Raw genomic sequence first — 14,817 nt, 5'->3', positions numbered from 1 at the left:
AAATAATCTATTATATGCAATATTGTATTATTATGAAAATGAGAAAATCCGTTAGAAAAATGACTACTATCGAACAATATCTAATGCAACAATACCTGCAATATCTTAAACAAAAATAGTCAATCAGTATGTTCTTCCGGCCTTAATCTTAGACATGAACATTTATTTAAGCAAATATGGATGAAATTACCAAAGTACAGAGATCAATGAAGAGGGAAATTGTACATATAAGTAACAGAAGGAAAAAAAGAACGAAAACTAGTATCAAAACCAATGTAAGAGACGCCAAAGAACAAGAACAAGTGAAGATTCGTAGGACATACCTCCGGATCAAAAGTTAATCTGGAGAAACATATTGGATCTTAATGAACATACATCGTAACTGGCAGAGACAAATAGTGGCACCTTGGAGAGTTCTAATTTCAAAAAACATACGAATCAAGGATGTATTGATAGATAGATTAGCGCATCTGTCTTATGCTTACTATTACTATTACATATATAATAAAAAAATACTTATAGATTCATCTTAGAAATAATCAATTAGTATTCTTGTGTTTTATTGCTCCCAAGCAACAAGCGTTATTAAACATGATATACATCAAGTTTACTAATTCAAGCATAATCAATCGATCGACCAATTACCCAGAAAGTGGAGATCCCAGCAATACGAAATGAATCAAATCTAATGGAAACGGTAAATATAATTTATCACGAGATTATCACAAGAAAATACTGAATAGGCTTTTTGTTGTTGAACTGTCAGCAGAATACTGTGGAAACATGATTCATATGGACACTGAAAAGATCGCCAGCTGTTCAGCGACTCTCTGATGGTTATTTTTATACTATTAATTTAGAACAGTACCCCCAGTAGTACCTCTGTATATGTGATCAGGTCTTTTAGTGAGAGATAAAGGTGCTTTGCTCTTCCAGTCTTCTATTTGAGAATTTACATGATATATGTGTTATCACACCAAGGCGTAATGTACTACTTCATTCTCTTTCTGGCAGTATACACTATTCATTTGATTTTGTAATTTTCTTTGTAGAGAACGCAACCTGTTTATAGAGGAACTGTGTCAGATATTACTTTACTTCCTCGTGCTACTTTGGTATCTAATCTTTGACTTCATTCGCCGTCTATCGTCCATTCGTTTGTCGTACTAATTCCCTTGAAATTCTATTTATTTATCTCCAGGACCGCAGCTAGAATCGGGCTTAAAGTGAAAAAATATCAGGGAAACAGGGAAGAATAGTTATATTGAGAAAGCTAGTGAAATAATCTACAACGAATTATCTCACCACTCCACTTAGAAGGACCATAAATGTCCCTTGTCTACCAGAATTTATAGTTTTTACTGTATATGATGAGATTTAGTACTTAAGGCAGGTTGTACACTAACTACTCCTAATGGGAACCAACCTCATAGTTAAGTGATTCCCAGTGTCCCTTGCGCACTTCATTGTCACTTGAACACTTGAAATTTCATTAACGTATCAAATTACTTACTTTCATTTTATATTGATGTGACTTTAAAAGAACATAAATATCCATTTCTATAATTAATTATAGATTTATTATACTATAAGATTTAGTATTTAAGGCAGCTTGTACACGAATACTGGGTTTTTAATAGTTTGACATTGAGTACATTAGTCGAATTATTGAAACCAACTTTAATTAATTTTTTTCTTTACTTAATAAATAGTTTTCCAAATTAATGAATTGACTTATTCAACTATTGTAAAAGAATGCAAAACCAGGCATCCCTGTGAATAATAAAATCCAATAGTGATTATATGATATTTAGGCTACATTAGAATGTGTCCAACCATAAAATCTGGCAAATAAAATTGAATTTTATTGGTATAAATTGATTGTTGACTTGTTGTTAAACCACAAAAGTTATAGTTTTGTAAAATATTCATATACTCTAAACAATAATTTAAATTCTCGTGGATATTTATCGGTTTGTATATTTACGTTTATAGCTTTAATAAAAATTGTTTTATGCCCCTTAACTCTGCAAATATTGTATTGTCTTTCGACTTGAAGCTGCTCTTCGCGACGTTTTATTGTCTTTTTCTTGACTTACGATCGTATCGATTGCAATAACGAACATACGGTATCTTACTCCCGACTTAGATACGGAGCTAAAGTTTGTTTTGGTGTAACCAATAATCTCGTTATGTTAGAAAAACGCTTAAAGGATCATATCGGAAATTTATCAGTCGATGTGTTTCTATAATCGTTCTTTATAGCTATTGAATCTACATTCTATCATTTGAAAATTCAATCTATTTAATAATTTTGAACAGACGTTTCCTTCTTTTTGTAGCGACCATTCATTAAATAGATTTTGCACGAAATTTTGATTGACGTTAATTATATTTTTTGTCCCAAAAATGCTTCCCAATCGTTCTCTAACTGTGTTTAAAGTTGAAGAATTGAATATTTTCAATTTTTGTTTTCATCCTAGTTTAATAACAATTTATTAAATAAATCTACTTGTTTCATCCCAATGCATATAGAAAGTAATGTTTTCTGAGATTCGCAAAAAACCAGTCACTTCTATTTAAAAAAAAATGCAATGCTTGTTAATATGAAGTCTCATATATTATGAATACATTTTTGACTCTTCAAATATTATTCCAACATAAAATATAGAAATTTTAGTGGTATATTCAGCCAACAAATATTTTTTATGCTATCCCTGCTTCTCTGGCAGTGATTTGTCGAGGTTTCCGCCCGCTACAAAGGATTGAAGAAAAACACTCTTATTTATTATTGTATTTCGAGGGCGACTACAGATCCAAGAATCGATCATTATCTTCCAGCCTCTATTTTTGTAATGTGGCGGAAATAAGGAACATTTATAGGAGTCATTTAATGTTTTCCATATTAGTATTCATAGTAGAGAGAAAAGCAATTTTGAACAACATCGATAATTTTACTAGACTGTTTTATACCCAATTCACTTACAATTTTTAACTATCCTGTTCATACGTATTAACACATTCCTATATAAGTTAATATAACAATGACGCAATACAAGATTTTGTCGAATATTTGTAATAAAAGAAAATGATTAACATGTTGATTAAATATAAAATGTTGATAAGATGACAAAACAGATGTTCTTATCACAGATACAGCTACTGAAATAATATCGAAACTGCTATCATAATAGAAGAAAATATTGATTTCTTAGTAATTATAAATGGACATATTCAAGCACATCGTATACTTAAAGAAGGTGGTAGAGAAGATATTTAAATTCAAATATACTCTCAAAATTTTAGTAAATATCCTCACAGTAAAAACCGCATTCCATTTCTACATGAAGTTGGTGGCTTTGACGAGATTTAGGAAATAGAGAAAAAACTTTCATTAGATAATTCGAATAACTTCCAATTTAGGACTATCTAGCTCAAGTATTTCAAGAATAAAACAGATATCTACATCACATTAAATTGTGATACGTTTTTTGTCGGCTATATAAACTACTTATCTTGGGTACATTCAATTCATCAACTTAAGAAACCCTCTAAATTTTCGCTGATATCCACCAATAAGTATAGCGTGTCAGTAACACATCAGTTTTTATATTATACGCGCAAACTTGGCTAGAGGATGACAGAGAATTGGAATCAACATTATTACATCCTGTTACAAATGAATTTCTATAATACAACGTTTTCCAAGTGCAAGAATTGTTATTTTTGCGCTGTATATGTAGGTAAATCACAGTACGTGAGATTATTACCACTGTGGTGATGCTTCCATAATACAACATATGATAGCGATCTGTTGATAGATACACTTGTTTAAACACTTAGTTGTAGTTATATCAGTCAACAACTTTTTAAGTGAACTGAACTAAAAATATCTATATTTGATTATTGGTTAATATGTCTAATACTAATCTAATGATTAATTTCAAGATTTCGAATTATTTACAACTATTTGTTTTTCAAGGTTTATACGGCCTATTATATAAATGAAATAACAATAAATATTTCATTACGCTGTATAAAGCTAAAAGATGTGTGCTACATCTCAAAAACGATTCAGGTTTTTAGACAAGAATTGTGAAGAATTTAATCCGCATAACATTCATATTGCAGGAAACGAGATATTTGCAAAAAAAACCACTTTTGTGACTTCTATTTTTGATTAAGTTTTTAGTTTATTATCTACAATGTCCATGTGAAACCTCTAATATTATTATTTTATTAGTTTATTTTATATGCTTAAAATGATAAAACGCACAAATCTAAGACATCTAGTCCTCAAAATGATAATATGTGTTAATGGTGAAACACAAAACTAATGTAAATACTAATAAAAATAGTCAAAAGACAACCATATCTAGTGAACTGAATTTCATTTGTTCTAGAAGTAGTTTCAAAAGGCGTACGTTTAAACATTGACCAACATTTTAAGACAGAAAATAAGAACTACATTTAAGGATAAACGATCAAATACCTAAAAGATACACTCACATATTATAACTTCCTCGTCTAATCCAGTTGAAGGATCCTCCCATCAATTTATGTCAAAAATACTGAATTGACCTATTACATTGCAGTATAGTGACACTAATGTTTTGATTATCTAGATGTGAATAGTTTTAACACAAGGCATAAAAATGAAATTTTGTCATAGGTCGTCCAAAAAACTATGGAAAATCAAATAAAATACTTCAAGTACACACAATCAAAAAACTTTTACACAATCAAAAAGAATCAAACAGTTATCTACAAGAAGTTTCTCCATTATAGGCTCGTCTTCTAGCTTAGGATCGCCAATTCCAATGTATTACTTGTGTATGTGAAGAATACCACTCACATAATAAATACTACTTTGATATTCTAAATTTATAATAATATAATACCGGAAACAATTTGAATAAACTATATATTTATAAACAAGATGATGGAAATCAGATCGTTCATAATCAATGAATAACGAAGTAAAAATAACATGAAAATATATCAAAGTATTTGTGTATACATTACATAACAATTACATTGTAGTCTTGAGTACTGACGAACCATATTATGCTTGCCTTATATTTTCTATTTATATTTTTCTATATTTTTGGAATTTCTGAAACCATAATTACAATAATATTTGGATCACTCTAGGGGCAAAATTCAATTTTATCCGCATATTCTATCTCGTGCTTTGATTTAATATCAACAAATAAATTCATTCAATTCGGATAATCCCTTGATTCTAGATAAAAATAAAAAGGAGCTAAATTTTCTTCAACGAACTTGTTCAGAAAATAAATTAATCGATATTTATTAAATCTCTTGACATGAAAACTTTTTCGGTTGCAGCCTTCCACCGACTCTTCCTCTGTGTTGTGATCGTTTTTGTTTCTCCGCTTTTCATTCATTTTCCAAACGATTTATGACTCATTATATGGAAGGGATTATATTGTTCTGCCGAAATATTTACTTCTCGAGTCCGGACCTTTGTGTGAGGATATAAAGTTTATTTGAGAAATAAATTAGAAGAACTCCGGAAAATTTATTGTATCATTTAGTTCTGAAAGGAGTAGTTAGAAGGTTTTATGAGAGACGAAATAGTCAGACAGCCTAATTTGTTTCTGTGATAAACGAAAATAATTGTCTAGAAATTAGTTCAGATATTTGAAAATGACAGTTTGAAATAACTGAGATATTATCTTATAATAAAACTCTTCATATCGATTTGTTCGACATGATCTCATAAATTTCCATAAATATTTATTTCCGTTGAATTGAAAACTATTGAAAAAAGGAAAATAATTTTTCTTGGTCAAGAATGATTTCTCCCAGAGCTATTTGCACCGACTGGTACCACTCATAGTTATCATAAACTCTATTCGAATCTATCTCTTGGATTTTGGAGAAGTTGGAGAATATCTAAACATTCTATATATTCGGAAAGGTTTCCGCGGTAGGGATTATTATGAACAAAACTAGGTTCACTGTTGAACCGCGTTGGAATTTCGAAAATTATCGACGTTTCAGCTCCCACTTTGAAGCTGTTATCAAGAGAGGGTGGTTATTCGTTCAGTGGTAAGTTATCCGATTGCTCCCAATCTACCTACTCCACGCAAAGCTGTTCCTCGAGGAAATTCCAAAAAGGCAGGTTGATGCAAAGAGTGATTCGTTGCGTCGAGTAGGCAGATTGAGACCACGGAATGGGATCAGTTCTTGCCATTGAACGAATTACCACCATATCCCCTCTCCTCTCTTGATAATGGCTTCAAAGCGGGAGCCGTAACGTCGAGAAGTTTCATAATTCCAACGCTGTTCAACTCGTGAACCTAGTTCTTTTGTTTATTCTATATATTTCTTCTATAAATAAGTTGACCAATCCGTCCTTAGCCTTTTGGCTTGTAACCAGAAGCAGAAATGCATAATTTTTGCACCGGTCTTTATGTCATTGACTTAAATATAAACAGATGATGACTTGGTAATGAATAGTTTTCCCGTAAGGCAGCTCTGATCAATCAACATTGAAATTCAACTATCACCACTTGGGTGGGTGTAATTGGCTGAAATTTTCATGCGAAAAAATCCAATTTCCAACCTCTTTTTTATCACTATTTCATTTCTACTAAACAATAAAATAGAATTAATATAAGATAAAACTACTTTCTCATCTTTGAAGATCGATATCTGCATGAGATCCAAAACGGAAACAAACTTGCATATGTAGCGTATAATATTTTTGAAAAAAAAATTAAACAATCCCTCATAACCCATTTCATAGCATGAGGAGCCCTTAAGTGTAATTGTTTAAAGTAAATTACCGCCCATTTACGTTCATTAGAGCGCACAATACCTTAAAGTGTATATTAACCGAGCTTAGTTGTTGGCACCGAGAGGCAGAGTGCGCTTTGGGCCGATCCAGGGTTTAATGTGCTAATGTTCATTGGGGTATAGGGAATCATTACGATTATGTTAATACAATATGCAAATTATGATGTCATAGTAAAGAGTAAGTAAGACGCGTAAATGTGATACTTATAATTAATAGGCGGTTCTCTTCACTACTTCTTGTTTGAACATTTCATTTAATGGAATAATTATCGAGTTACATTTTAATAGTGCAATTGATAAAATTTCATTCACAACCCTGTATGTCGACTAATCAAGGATTTATAACTATAACATTAGTCTAAGATTCAGCTCTCTTAATGGTTTTTTACATTGTAGTTCGTTTAGTTTAGATAAATAGTAGTAAAATTTTTGACTGCCTTTGTATTAACAACAATACGTATGCTACTTTGTAGAATTATCTAAGTAAAAAACATAGTTGATGTTTCAATACATCAAAATTCATAAAGTAATTATTAACTATGTGTTGATTGAGGTATCAATGTATTTCTGTACAATTGAAATTTTTATAGTCCCAGTGTGGAAAATCTAATTCCATCTCTGTTTGTGAGATTCTGACGAAAATGATGTTAGAGTGCACTCGTCTGTCAGAACTGAGAGATGATCTTCGGGTTTTATTGCTTGTGTACAGATTACAAATCTTTTTAAAGCAGAAAGACGTCTGACAAACTTTCTCACTTTGAACATCTCTCGTGAGTATTGAAAGGAACTTAAACGCTTGTTGACGTTTTGACTTCCAGTTGGAGTTAATAATTTATGAGGTGCCAGTAGTGAATTTTTGAAAGTAGAATTAGAGAGAGACGAATAATATTTAAAAAATTTGCTTCTAACTCAGTTATTTATTCATATATATTTGTAAAGTTGGTAGACTTATTAACAATAACTGTCATTGAGCGTAGCTTAGTATTGGTGATAAACATAGCTTCAATTATATAATTATAGATTTTAAATAAGAGAGATTTCTCAATTGATATTATATATCAGTCTCGAATTATTTTTCTTGTTAGTAAATATACAGGGTTATCGATTAGTGTGGTAAAGTACAGTGCTTCTTTTGTCTTCAGAGATATCAATTTGAAACTAATTGTAGAACTAATTTTTGCCATAGCTAACCCACAATCAATTGTTAAATGATTATATACAGGTATATAATCATTGATATGCACAGAAAAATCGGAATATCTCAAGTACTAATGGTTTTAGGTATAGGGAATGCTCGATAAAAATAGAAGTATGTTGGTAGTCTCATTTAAAAAATCGAGAAAATAATTTAGTAGTATTTTGATTCACCCCTGTATCATGTTCAATGAATATTAATGAAATAAATAATTTTTCAGTATTTTTACTAGTATTCGAATGATTTGGCCGTAACAGATCTTCATTCTTCAATGTCTCTTACACTGTACAGGGTATTGAACTCGTTACGATTTTTATGGAAAAGTGGTTATAACTTTGTCAATAAATATTCGATTTGAAAAAATGTAACTTTGATATGGCACAGCATTCTGGAACACCATGTATGACTGTAAATAATTTCAAAATATGTTTTGTGTTATATATTGGCTATAATCCCTCAAATTCTTTTATCGATATCTTGAAAGACAAATGAGGCACTGAACTTTATCACACTAATCAATCACCCTGTCTGCGTATGGATATGTGAAGGAGAACAGCATAGAAACGAATCCATTTGATACATATTTATAGTAATCCAAAGAATTATATTCATTGTTTTTGACTAGGCTTTGGAGCATGACTTTATTAAGCTTCATTTATCAAATCAGTCACTTTAGTTTCCTTAGACATTTTTTTGGACAACAAATATTTTGCCTTTTTTTTCTCTTTGCGTCAGGACATTAATTTTATTGCAAATGGAGTTGTACTCATACAGTAATCTTATTTTCTACCTAGCACGTTGTTTATATTTTTTCTAAAGACCATTTACCATTGAAGTCAGGTATAACATTACTTTCTTGAACTTAGCTGCTGTCAGGGATAGGACTATTTAATGCCAGAAACGGTTTCATAAGACTTTAAATGAATATTTAAATCTACATCTAAAAATCTACATCTAGAGGCAAATAAACTAATTTCTGCTAGAAGAATCCATAACATATGAGATTAAAGAAATTATTGACTTTAACACAGAATAACTAAATCTCACTTTCAATACACAAGTTGTTGCAATGTTTTAACAAAGCATAATTTTTTTATTATTTTTCAAGTATTTAATACATGAACATCTACATACAAACCACATAAAAAACTTTGTAGGTTTATGCTATGATATAACTAAAATCAAAAAAATTTTGGAAATGGCTTTTTCCAACAACATCCCTGACTGTAACCAAAACATTCTCTGTGATCGACTTTTCTGTTTGTTCCGCGAGTTGATAAAAGTTATCGACAATACTCTTAGATATAAAGTAAATATTAAAGAGATTATGCTAAGTATAACAAGACAACAGGTACTGTCATATTACCCGATAACAGATGTTTGCATTACAGCTTTTTAATGCCCTTTTTTCACAATATTCAACTGGTTACATAATACTCAAGCTCGCATTACCGTAATTAAAGGCTCAGATTTCGGTAAAATGTTATTTTAATAATCGTTATCTCGTTTTCGTGTGCCGTACCCTACTACACCGCACCCTTTTTCCGAATAAAAGAGGCCATTTGTAAGGCTTTTGCTTTTATATTAAGCTCTCGGTGTAGTGAGGAAGCTTCAGTTTTTTTCTGTGTTAACGATTATTAAATCACAATTAAAAATGTTATGAGTACGATATTCTGATTTAAATAATAATGACAGTATATAGTTTCTACCTAACCATAAATTTCATTAAAATTTGTAGAATTATCTAGATAAGACTTGTATTTATATACGTTCAGATACAAGTCTTCTCTACTATAAGAAGGTCTTTAGCAGTTATAAATTATTCCATAATGGATATTCAAAAATCCTCTCACGTACCAAAAATTCAAATCTGCCACCCTAAAATCGATTATATAACGGGTGTACACCACGTTAAATCCAGTAGTATATCTAATAAAATTTGTGAAATAAATTATATTTATCCTAACATTCACCATAGTAATTTAATTATTAAAATTATTTTATTACGAAAAATACTATTTCTTTGTTTCGGTATTAGAACAACGCTGTTTTCGTATGATGGATTTTTAAGTGATTTTTGGTAATTGGCCAACTGGACGATGCATTATTCGGTCATGTGTGAGGGTGGTGTGAAGTTATTTCAATTCAAGATATTATTTACATTAAATAACAATTGAGTTTTAAGATAAATTAAATGTAGTCAAATATGGACAAAACATACAAATCTACATTGAAGAGATTTCGTGGAAAGACCTAATCTTAAAACGAACGGATGGTTCAATATATTGAAATTATTATGAGTTCTAAGACATTTAATCAAAGTTTTAAATTCAAATAATATTTTCAAAGTCAACTGTCAAATATGAATCAGAGCTTCCAACCAATTTTACGGTGTAATTTCCCCATTGTATATTTTTTACAATTTTTCTATAAATAAATAATGTGAAACAGAAAAAATGGTATAAAACACGTATAACAGAAGGCCATTTCAGCAGTCTTTCCAATATGGAACTCTTGCTGGAATGAAAAGCCTTCCATCACTTGCATTTTAATATATTATTCCGTCATAAAAAAACCACAATCAATAACTTTCCGTTTCAATTATTTTTGTTACACTTAAGATTAGAATTTTTTTCATATAAGCTTAACTAGTGTAAATTGCTCAAAATACTTGAGTGTGTTCAAACCCTAAAGATTGCGTTAGTTGTTTGGAAATAATCACTCTATTGGAGAGTCAACTACTAAATATATTTAAAGTTTAGACATTTAAAACTTTAAAATATATTTGTTTGTTAACCACCGATATTGAAAGTTTTCAGTAAATTTGTGAAATGGTAGATAATTTCTTGTTATATGATATTTTTATTTGAGAGATGAACTGAATTCTACTCTGTATTTGTTTCTTCTTTGAAAACATTTGAATATTGGCTAGGAAAGTTCAAACAAACGAATATAGGAGTGGTCGACCAAATGGGGTGATGACTACAGAAATCATGAGGATCATCTTTACATAGTAGGGATTTTAAAAAGTGCATATTAACTAATAAATTGGACGTGAGAAAGTTATGTACTGAGTTTGCTGACGCTAGAGCAGAAACAGTTTCATTAAGATGTTTGAATTGCGAATGTCACAAGCAGAATTGATAAGCCTGGATGAAACAAGGATCTGTCACCACACACTTGAGGCAAAAACGAAAAAAAAAATCGTGGCGTGGAATTATTTATATAATAATACATATAATATATAATACGGTCACATATGGGTAAGAAAAATGTTTTGTTTCATCACCAGTTCACAAATTCGTAATTGTTACAGCCAGTTGATGAATTAAAATTAAAATTGCTACCTCATCCTTTTCCCTTATGTGTATCGAGTAAGGGGGGAAGTTATAATTTTTGAGAGATATATTAACAACTGGCTTATTGAATTGATTGACTTCGTAGGTCAACATCAAGTTAGAGACGATATTATGTTTTGGCCGGACTGAACGTTCTGCCATTATGCAAAAGCAACTCAAAAGTGGCTGCATCAAATTGTACCAAAGCAAACCGCCTAATTTAACTCTGGGCGATTCATTTAGGATTTCTGGGCATTTCTATTTCGCAAAATGTATGATTCCAGGAAAATACGCGAAATAGATGTTGAAATTGTCCAAGACATTATGAGAGATGTTCGTAGACAATTACGCCTGGTTGAGGAGCACGCTCCGTCCTTCATTTAGTTAGTAGCTTACTAAGCCGTTAACTATGGCAAAGAAGAAAAGTTTTTTTAAGATTAAATTTAGCCTGATTCAGAATCTTTTATGCTTTCCATTATACTTTTTTTCTTCAATGTGGATTTCTCGAAAGCAAAGTAATCAATAAACTAGAATCAAACCCTTCTTAGATAATTTTTGGGAATTTATAATTTCACTCTCAGTATAAGAATATATTCTCATAAGTATTTTCAGGTATGTCTTAAAAAATGAGAAATATTCAGTAACTCTAAATATTTTGTCTTGTTTAACTGTCATATATTTCACATCATATTTTTTTTAATAATTTTTGAAAGATTGATAAAAAATTGATCAAAATATGATATTGACACTGACAATTTGCTTATTTATATCGATCCATAGATTTTACTTAAATTATTTAGATCTTTTTTATCATTTATAGCTTTTCTATTTTTATGAATTTGAATCATTTCTAAAAATTCTCTTTTTCGTGTATTTGATTCCGTTTCAAGAATTTTTGAATCTTTATAATTGAATTTATGTTTTTTTGATATTTCATGGTTCGTTAATGCAGTTCTATTTTTTTATCGTATTGAAATATCGCTAGTGCGGAACAGGTGGCGTCATTCCGCTTTAATTCCCTGATAAAATGCCACTCGCCCGTAACATTCGTGATCACTGCATCCATCTATCTATTCAATTAGAAAGACGGTGTTAAATACGTTTCCATGTCGATGCCGAACTAACGGAAGGAAAACTTAACATTGGAATCGAATGTAATCTTCTATGTACTTTATTTTTCACAAATCTGAAAATGATGTTGTTGATTCCGTAAACTTACGTACAAATTTTCTTGTTTCAATTATCCTTATCATTAGTACTTAAAGAAAAATTGTATTCAAAGAAATCCGATAAAAACAACTTGTTTTCAAAGCAAAATACGGGTATATTATTTGGATTAAGAATGACGAACTTAAGTGACAACATAAAAGCAGTTGATACCCTCTAACTATTTGTTATTCTGTTGATATATACTGAGAAAAGCTTATAGGCAAGCAAATTGTAGTTCTTAGAGTCCTTTTATCCTTCACAAATATCAGTTTGAAGAACCCCTCAAAGAGAAAAAAAGGTTCAAACACGAGTTAATATTTTTCATGTAAGCCTATAATGTATATTGAGTGATTCCGAGAATGAAGGCCAACGTTTGCACTATTATATACGATATAATCAGAAAATAGGTTACAAGATGCAGCTGTAGAGACAATTGCAATTGGTTCAACTGAAGGAGTGCAGTCTAACGTTTGTAATGTGTTGCGATATTCTAATATATATCCCTCTTTTGTCTGGTTAGTACTAGTCCACATGGATAATTTCTTCATGGTTACCAATCTGAAGGGTAACAGTCCATTAATCATATAGATACAGGGAACGAAATTTGGCTTCATCATTTTGTCCTCACAAGCAAAAAAGTAACTGAGTGGAAACATCCTGATCTGTTAACGATAAAAAAATTTATATGTTAACTACATGCTGGACTTTATAAGATTATCTATGAGACCAGACCATCAATGCAGATCGCTATTGTACCACTTTGAGAAAATTACCTAAAGATAACCGACGCATACGGTCAGGCACGTTGAGTGATTGTGCCAGACTAAAGCAGCGCAGGCGGAAAATCTGAAGAAAAAATGTGACATCTAGTGACTATTTCTTCCTGACCAGACCTGGCTCAATGGACAGGATAAGTTGGGTTTACGTTTTGCTTACATAGATATGGTGATTATATATTCATTTCCTTATGTATCTTTGATAAATATTCCTTTATTCGACTTAGAACCTCCCTTTGTTTTGTTTCATATAATCATTAGTTTAATAAATTCATAATCATATTATAAATTTCAATTATTTCTGTCAAAAGTTCGGATCAAATGAATTTCTCCATGTTATTTATTTGTTGCTTTTATGCTTTTATTGTGTAAAGAAGCAGTTTTAAGTTATCAAAATCCTAAATATGTTTACTGTAAAAACTTACTAGTAGCTATTTTTGTCGATATTATTGATATCAATTGATATTATTGATAAAGGCGTAATTTACATAGGTAACTATGAATAGTTTAAATTGTGCTTAACTGGATAAATGGAGTATTTGAATTGGATTATATTATATTTACATAAAGTTTATTCAATATATGGCCATTTCAATACCACCGTACAATGTGTCAAATAATTTCACAATTAAATTAATCATCAATCATAGATTTTATAATATAGTTATAAGTGGAATTGAAATTTGAGATCTGTTGGAAAATATTGATGTACAGGCTTTCAAAAATACCAGCTATCACACAACGTAAGATTAAAGCACGACTGAAACTATTTGTGAATGGTAAGAAGATCTTTGAATTGTTTTTATTAGGCGAGCTAAAAAGTTCCTAGGCTAACACATAGTTGGCACTACTAGTAAAAAAATAAATGTGTATAAATTTCAGAGCTGTTTTACTATTAGTTTCTGAGTTTCACCATTTTGACTGAAGCAATTCATTGTTAATTTGAATAAATAGATAAAAATGAATGCGTGTGAATGAATAAAATATTATTGAAGATAAGGATTGGCTTGTTTCCTCAGAAAACTCATCCGTTGAGAAATAGTTCGCTAAATTTGAATGAAGCGAAATGAGCATTGATGACGATGCACGTCGTGAACGTCACAAAGAGGCTGTCACCGATAAAACATCAAAAATTTCTGCAAAATAATTTCGTAACCGCAACGTGAAGGTAATTGAAACCCTTAAGGTATCAAAGTAACGTGTTGGAAATCGTTAATGAATTTTTGAGTATACGAAAGCTCTGTTCAAAGTGGCTGCTGTGCGAACTCATAAGCGAATTGATGATGTTTGAAGCTGTTTAATCGAGATAAACCTGAATTTTTGTGTTAATATTTTGAAAAGAGAAAACTCATGAATAGCGACTATGATTATGCAAGTGCTGTTTAATCAAGACACTATGTCACAAATCAATAAAAACAATGCCAAAAGTGCAACAATTAAGCTTCTTTATATCTGGCCGCCACCGACTTTT

General features: G+C 30.7%; 1 protein-coding gene across 2 annotated transcripts in view; it reads left to right on the top strand.

The window, feature by feature from the left end:
• LOC130451019 (calmodulin-binding transcription activator 2) overlaps positions 1-14,817 on the top strand; it is a 525,122-nt gene that overhangs the window by 303,649 nt on the left and 206,656 nt on the right. The gene's annotated exons all lie outside the window — the stretch shown is intronic.

Source organism: Diorhabda sublineata, chromosome X (assembly GCF_026230105.1).
Source record: "Diorhabda sublineata isolate icDioSubl1.1 chromosome X, icDioSubl1.1, whole genome shotgun sequence".
NCBI classification, from domain to species: Eukaryota; Metazoa; Arthropoda; class Insecta; order Coleoptera; family Chrysomelidae; genus Diorhabda; species Diorhabda sublineata.
This window is presented reverse-complemented; position numbering and strand designations above follow the sequence as displayed.